The sequence below is a fragment of the Triticum aestivum genome, chromosome 1B (assembly GCF_018294505.1).
Source record: "Triticum aestivum cultivar Chinese Spring chromosome 1B, IWGSC CS RefSeq v2.1, whole genome shotgun sequence".
Lineage (NCBI taxonomy): Eukaryota > Viridiplantae > Streptophyta > Magnoliopsida > Poales > Poaceae > Triticum > Triticum aestivum.
This window is the reverse complement of record NC_057795.1, coordinates 140,781,617-140,789,669: the sequence shown is the minus strand read 5'-3', so window position 1 is coordinate 140,789,669 and position 8,053 is coordinate 140,781,617. Positions and strand designations below refer to the sequence as shown.

General features: G+C 46.6%; 1 protein-coding gene across 10 annotated transcripts in view; it reads right to left on the bottom strand.

The window, feature by feature from the left end:
* Window positions 1-3,168, bottom strand: part of LOC123112352 (putative F-box protein At3g10240) — a 12,968-nt gene extending 9,800 nt beyond the window's left edge. For 3 of the 10 annotated variants that reach the window (XM_044533314.1, XM_044533322.1, XM_044533328.1), the window contains exons 1-2: window positions 2,874-3,158; window positions 2,149-2,699 (exon numbers count right to left, since the gene is read on the bottom strand). The gene's annotated coding sequence lies outside the window, so the exon portion shown is untranslated. Of the gene's footprint in view, window positions 1-6; window positions 2,700-2,873 lie in introns of those variants that run through there. The other 7 variants (XR_006455442.1, XR_006455441.1, XM_044533333.1 and 4 more) reach the window with 7 other exon arrangements.
* Between the last annotated feature and the right edge of the window lie 4,885 nt (window positions 3,169-8,053).

Below are 8,053 nucleotides of genomic sequence, written 5' to 3'. Positions count from 1 at the left end.
AGATGTTGGCCACAAATTTAATGGACTCTTATGATTACGAAATGACAACCAATGGACTCTCTTTATCTGATAATGTTTCTTCTAAAGAGATGTTAAGACAAATCAAGTCATGCATGGCATATTGATCCAAGCCTAACAATCCATATAGACAGATTCTTTTTCCCGAAACCAATCCATAGTAATTTTTTCCCGTATTGTTATCAATATTCAATAGAGCATTCACCTTCCTACCTGATATGCTACTTGGTTCAGAAAAAAAATCATGAATCTTTTTTCACCCTAGAATAAAACAACCTACCAGGTGATCAAAACTAACAAAATTTCATTTATCGTGCATTTTACTGGAGTTTTATATGACAACTGGATTGGATCCTTCCTAGCATGGTACGTGATAATTATGAGCTTAGGCTGTCCACAGTTGATTTTGAGCCAAATATAAGAGAACAAACATGGCATGTTTCATCATGATAAATACTACAGAAAATTGAAAAACAACCGTTTCTGCCATGTAGCATATCTTAACTCAAGTATGCTACCCTAGTGTAGTATTAAGAGAGAGAGAGAGAGAGAGAGAGAGAGAGAGAGAAAACAACACAGACTCCCCTCCTCCTCCCGTGTCGTCCCCGTGGGCGACCGAGGGGAAACCCTAGGGCGCCGCCGACCGGGGACCCCCTCCCTCCATCTCCTCCCTTGCCGCCGCCCGTTCGCACCGTCGGGCGTAGCCCGTTTGGTGCTGGCAGTGGCGGGGATTCATCTCTCCTTGCTCAGGCGGCGGCGCTGCTCTATCAGGGGGGGGGGGTGGCATGGCTACACGGTCCGGCGACGGGGCTGCTGGTTCGTGGTGGTGGCGTGGAGGGCCTCACGGTGGTCGACGCACTCATGGTGGCGGTGGATCTGACGTGGCGGAGGTGCAGATGGTTGCGGGCGGGCTGGATTCCGGCCAGATCCGGCCGGATCTGTCGTTGGGGGCCCGGCTGGTGGCACGGGACGAGGGAAGGGGCTCATCATGGTCGGGGCTCCGGGTGGGGGCGGCGGCGGTTGCCAGTCAGATCATGGTCCCGGCATGGATGTGGGCTGCCACAACGTGGTGGTGGCTCATGGCGGTGGTCTGGATCATTTCACGGCGGCGGCTGGTCATCTCCGGCGGCGGCCCGTCGGTAAGCGGCCTGGGTTGGCCTTCGATCCCTCTCCTCGTCGCCCGGGCGCTACCTTCGTCGAAGGGTTGGCTCTCTCCCAGCTGCGGTCCATCGTTCGTCTCGCACCCGATGGTGCAGGACCGAGCTCATCTCGCACCCGGCAGCAGGACTGAGCTCGTCTCGCACCCGGTGCCGCAGGACGGGTCGATGGAGGCCATTTTGGCCAGCCTATTAGGTCTCGGAGTTGGGAGCCGCCCAAGTTGGTTGGGGTAGCGGCAGGCCTCAGATGAGGTGGTGTCAAGGTCTTGGATGCCGGGGCGGTGGCCCTGGAGATGGTAGCGTGGTGCTCAGGGGCAGAGCCCATGGCTCGGTGCTGCCCGGTGACCATGGCCGTGTGGGCGGCGTGGTTGCGGGGGTGTGCCGTTCGGTGGCGGTGAATGTTGGCCGGGGTGAAAACCTGTTCTATCTTCGGACGGACCGGCGGCGGCGAAGCTAGTTCCCTTCTTGAAGGCGTCGTCGCGGCTCTCATTGCCCATCGTGTCGCTCCAGGGGAAACTCTGAGCCTCGGGTCGGGCGGTGCCGGCGCTCCAGTGTCGTATCCTTCCTGAAGGCGCCGCCTTGGAGCCCACGGTTCGTCGTATGTGGCTTCATCTCTTCATGGTGGCGTGTTCACGGTCGAGGGCCCTGGCTGCTCTTGTAGTGCTCAGGGTGGTGTTGCTGCGCTCAGCGCCTATGTATCCTGCCTTGGGTGTGTGCATGTGTTGTGGTGGCATGCGTTTGTACCAGGTGTTGATGATCGTTGCTTTATATATAAAGCAGGGGCGAAAGCCTTTTACGGTAACACATCACAGCCCTGAATATAGAGATACAAATAGAAAGTTGGCACGTAAGAAAAGTATAAATAAGGTAGAAGAAACAGAGTGACATAATGATAGCTGTAATGTATCTATAAATTGATTTGGACTATAGTTCATCTAGAGGAGTCCTACAGAAGAAGCAAGCCAAGACATACCGAAATTCCGGTAGCTCGGGATGGAAGATTTTTCTTTCGGAGCACTCCTGGACAGTTTTGACAGGTTAATTTCATATGGTTTTCGCATGTAAAAGTTCCAAGTAACTTAAATATTTAAGAAAAGACATGACCATGTGTTGTGTTCTGATATGGGACTGTATGTAGAAGTGAAACTGCTCACAAATAAGAACATGGGCACATGTGGATAGAGATGAATAAATCCTGTGATACAGGGGCATACATGATCAAGTAGAGTTAGCAACAGGTCGGTAGGTCGGTTCATATGTGTTGATGAGGGTCAATGAGTCCACAAATTCTACATGGAAAGATAATCTGGAGCAATGAGTCACAAAAGCACCCAGCCGTCAAGGTGCAGAAGAGGTGAACTTGCATCATACTGGAAAATTTCTCACCGGAAACAGATATAATTTTATCTTCTGCTGGGAATGAGAACACAATGGGATTGATCCCTCGACGTGGCCACTGACGGAGGCTACAATTGATTCGGAAGCTGCATTATCATCTCATCAGACTACGTTGTTCCTAATCAACTGAAACAAACACAAATGCCCGAATTAATAGACCCCAACCAGGATGAACAACCAGAATTAATTAACCTAGCCAGGAGCAATTGCTGCTGGAGGTGCTGCTGCCGGAGTAAAGAGGATGACGGGAGAGCGTCATGGGACGAAGCAGCTAAAGTGTGGGGAAACCGAAACGTATACCTCCACTGATCGCCGGCGGCGAGGGGCGCATTTCGGCGGATCAGCTTCACGGGACAGCCGCAGCGCCGCGTCGCGGAGCCTCTCGCGCCGTCGCGCGCTCGACGGGACCCTACGGCCGCGTCGCCCGCCCTTCGCCTCGCTGCACATGGCCTCGCCTCGTCCCCCCACCGTGCGACCGCGTCACGTCGCCTCGCCCGCCACCGTGCGACCGCATCGTAGTCGCCCGCCGTCTCGCTCTTTTATTTTCGGAAATACTAAAATCCGAACTTCAGATTTATTGGATTTCTTTTTTTTTGCGGGGAGATTTATTGGATTTCAGCCCGAACGTCTTCCGAACCACTTGATTTTTTTTTGCACGAATCTTAAAGCGGCAAAAATAGCAACGTGTGCATTTTTTTCTTTCGTGAAAATTGCGAGCCGCCGCGAACGCCTTCACTCTCTTTCTCGATGCCCTTAGGGCATCTCCAGCGACAACCCGCAAAAAAGTTCGGGAGATCACTTTGGATGGGCCGTGGCTCGCTCTCAGCATCCGCCACGCGTCACGCTTTGAACGCTTCCTTTGAAAAAAATACGTGTTTTGGCTTTTAGATGATTTTTTCCGGGTTTTTCCGGTTTCCCCTGGTTTTTCTTAAGATTGAAAAACAAAAATTGAATAAAAAATATGCTAAAAACATTTTTTTTCTTACGTGAGAGGCACGGTCGTGCCTCTCGCAAAAAGAAAAACACGTTTTTTTCCTCCGTGAGAGACGTGGATTCACCTCTTGGATGCACGGATTTGCTTTGTGTGTGCCTCTCTGAAAAGGGAAAAACGTGTTTTCTTTTTTTCTTTCACAAGAGGTACCGATTTGCTTCCGTGAGAGGCACGGTCGTGCTCCTCGGAAAGGAGAAAAGTGTGTTTTCTTCTCTTTCGCGAGAGGTATGGATTTGCTTCACATGGAGGCACGGATTTTGCTTCACAAGATGTACGGCCGTGCTTCTCCGAGAAGGAAAAAATGTGCTTTTTTTCTATGAGAGGCACGGATTTGCTTTTTGTAGAGGCATAGATTTGCTTTCGCCAGAGGCATGGTCATGTCTTTCAGAAAGGAAAAAAATGTGTTTTTGGTTGGATTTTTTCGTGAAAAAAGTTTGTTGAAATCTATAAACATGGATGTAGTTTTGAATATCTCGATATGATGAATCCAAAGATGAAACGGTTCAAGATTTGAACACGCGTTTTGCAAGATAAAACATTTTAAATAAACGAATCTAAAAAAACTCCTAGGTTGCTACAAGTGGCACAAATATCAGTTACATCAATTCACATACATTCTGGGTGCCCACTATAGATAGCTCATGGTCTGGCATAAGAAGAAGAAACTCAAAGACTGCCTCTTCCGCGTGGTCGATTGCACAAGCTTTCTTAATGGCCTCGTGCAAACCCAATCTTTCCCAAACCTCGTTGGCCTTTTGACATAAAAATAACATATGTTTTGTATCTTCAAGCCTGTTAGAACATGATGGGCATATGGACGAAACTTTCATATGTCTATTTGCAAGTGTAACGCGACACGACATGAAAGGGTTCCGTGTAAAGTATGCCAAAAAAATCCTCACCTTTACTGGACAAGATAACTTCCAAATCTTACTTCAGATAGTATTGACATTTGGTCTACCCATGCCATTTCTGTGTTGCAATTTTCTCCCATATTGTTTGTTCCATTCGTCCAAATAAGCCGAGCGAACTATGAAACATCCGTTCTTTGTAAAACTTCAAGCAATGAAGTCTGACATGTTATGCATAGGGAGGGGGATGACAAGCACCCTTTGAGCATCGATTGGACACAAAGTTTGTCTTACTAAGTCTTCATCCCATAAATTGGTGACTGGATCGATAAGATCAACGACTTCTGATATAAGTTGCCCTCTTCTAGGGGTAATAATTTTCCTATTTGCCCCGTGTGGGATCCAAGCATATTTTCAAATATCAATATTTTGTCCATTTTCAACTCTCCGAATATATCCATATCTTAAAGAATCCACTCCCGCCATAATGCTTTGCCAAGTAAAGGAAGACCCTTTTTTTACTCGCATTCATTAAGTCGCCATCGAGGAAATATTTAGCTCTTAATATGATGGCACATAGGGATTCAGGGCTATCGAGCAGACGCCATGCTTGTTTGGCTAACAGAGTCAAGTTGAAACAGTGAATATCTCGAAAACCCATTCCTTCATGACTTTTGGTACACACATCTTCCACCACGCCATCCAATGCATTCTCTTCTGGTTGTCTTCGTTTGGTTAACTTTCATACAGTGTCATACTTGCCGCAACATGTGATTGTGAAAGTGAACTTTTCAAAGAGTGCTCCTTAATTAGTGATTTCGTTAGACCGTTGTTAGCACTCGCAGTTCACACGAGTAAGCAAAACCACAAAAGGGTTGTTTTTCATGAGCTCCTACGTACAGCGCGTCAGGAACAGCGAGTGCACACACCCCCTCCTCCCACACCCTCATGGGCCGGCTTATGTGTGCGGCAGGAAAAGCAAGAAGCTCCTTACTTTTTATTTTGCTTATTTCTGTTTTAACTTTTTTCTTTCTAAAAATAATTCATGATTTCAAAAAATGCTGTAAATTGTGAAATGTTTGTGAATTCAAAAATTGTTCATGATTTTAAAAAAATCATGAAATGATAAATGCTCACGGTTTCAAAAAATGTCCACCGAATTCAAAAAATGATTATGATTTGAAAAGAATGAACATTTCTAAATTTTAGTGAACATTTTTTATGTTGATGAAAAAAAATTACGAGAACTTTCTAATAATGATGAGCATTTTTTGTAATTGATGAACAAGTTTTTAAATCGTTGAACATATTTTGAACTTGATGAACAAAATTTGTATTCAAGAATATTTAAAAAAATGGATGAACAAATTTTGAACTCAAGAAAAAAATTATGAATTTGATGAATATTTTCTGAAAATTAATGGACAAATTTGGCATTTGATGAACATTTTTTAAAGTAGATGAATAAAATTTCAAAAACAGGTTCATGATTTCAAAAACTGTTCACAATTTGAAAAAATGTTCACAAATTTGAACGTTGTTTTCAATTGAATTTGATTAAAAGTTTTTAAATCCAATGAACAAAATTAGGATTCAATGAACACTTTTTATATTGATGAATATTTTTTAAAATCGACGAAAAAAATGAAAAGGTAAAGAAGAAAAAAAAGAGAAAAGAAAAAAGGAAAAAATGGAAAAGAAAAGAAAAGGAAGGAAAAACCGAAAGAAAAAGTTGAGAAATGGGCCCGCCCATACGTACACCCGCGCGTGACTGTATACAAACTTAAATGACTTTAAAAAACACTAAAACATGTATATATGCACATGATTCAAAATTTAGAACATCTTATAGTTGTGAAAGAAGGGAGTAGATAATAAAAGTTTCATACATCGGAAAAATGTAAAATCAATCATGAATTTGAAAAATGTTCACAAATTTAGAAAACTTTCATAAATTAGGAAAAAATATGTTGAATTTGAAAATCTTCATGGATTATGGGAAACAATTGCAAATTTCAAAATATGTTCATGAATTTTTGGAAAAGGTCATGTTTGAGAAAAAATGAAAACAAGAAAAATCGAAACATAATAGAATAAACAAAGAAAGACCAAGAAAACATAGGGAGAAACCTAGCTAAAGCTTCTAGAAGCTTTCTAGAACTGAATCAAAAGCTTATAGAAGCTTTTCATATGATAAAACGAAACGCAATGCGTCATAGGTCCTTACTAAAGACGCTCGAGGGGTGGTGTGAGCCAAGTACAGAAAGGCCTACATGTCTCAAATAGGATTTATGATTGTGCTTGACTACACTCGAGCAGTATTTCTTTTGCGCTAGAGGGGCCAGCTGACCTAGTTAACCAGCGCCTCAAAACTTTCCCCTAGTTTTTTTTAGATAAGAGGCCTACGGCCCGGCGTTAAATTAATGACGCCCTTACAGCGGAGGACAAGTCCAAACAACGATACAACCCAATGCAACAAAGAGAAACGAAATAAAAGCTCCGACAAGGTACATGGATGCCTAGGAGCAGCAACACAGCTCAAACAGGTAATAAAATGAGACACCGGAGCCCTCATACATGCCCGAAGCACCAATGCTACGAATGAAGGCAGCTCGAAAGGGGATCAGCCAGCAGAGGGGCTACGGCACTGCCATCCCCTGGGCCCATCTTGTTCCATCGTCAGAAGGAGCCCCCAGCTCCTCGCCCCAGCTCGAAGGGCGCCGCACCGTCGGACGATGGAATGCTCACCACCCTAGAGCACAAATGAAGACTAGCGCCGGAGCACCAAAGGGAGGTCTTCGAGCACAACCTCCTCGCCAAACCACACTCCTCATGAGAGCACCACTGTCGATGCATGGGCTCGACACACGACGAGAAGAAGCCGCCATCTGCAGAGCTCACCCTAGTGACCAGTAGCAGAGGACCTTGCTCACTTGACGGAGCCTCCAAGAAGGATACGACGACGTATCGCCGCCACCGCCTGGTCTGGAACCTGCCATACTAAGGTTTTTCACCCAGAGCCGATGGTGAATGGGGCCACCCACGATGACACATCCAAGGAGGAAAACGACGCACACGAGCATCGCCATCACCGGCACCGACATGGTCGGGCAGAGCTTTCGCTCGGGATTAGACCCCCACCAACCAGGTCCTCAACCATTGCCGACCAAAGAGAGATGCATACGATTGCCGACCAAAGAGAGATGCATACGACGTCCGGAACAGACGGAGTGGCAGCAACGAACACACCCGCATGACGGACGCTCCCGGAGTGAGCCACCTCGCCGCCCACACGGCCGAGACGACACACAAGCACCCGCGCAGCGGCACCCGTCGGAACGATGCCGCCGTGCCCACTGTCCGGAGCTGCCGCTGCGGTGACCAAAGAGACCCAGCCTCACCCACCACACACACATGCCGGCGGGCCGCAAGGACGCAGCCGGCCGCCCCTGCTGCGCACTAGCGCAACCCTGGCACTCATGCCGCCAAAGCTCGCTCCTTTCAACCGCACGAAGACGAAACCCAGACCTGGGCCGCCGGGCACCCCAAAATCTGCAGCCAACGGGGCCACCAACAAGAGAGGGTCTTGCCCATGGAGTCCAACGGATCGGAAGGAGCACACCTGAGTGGTGGATCCA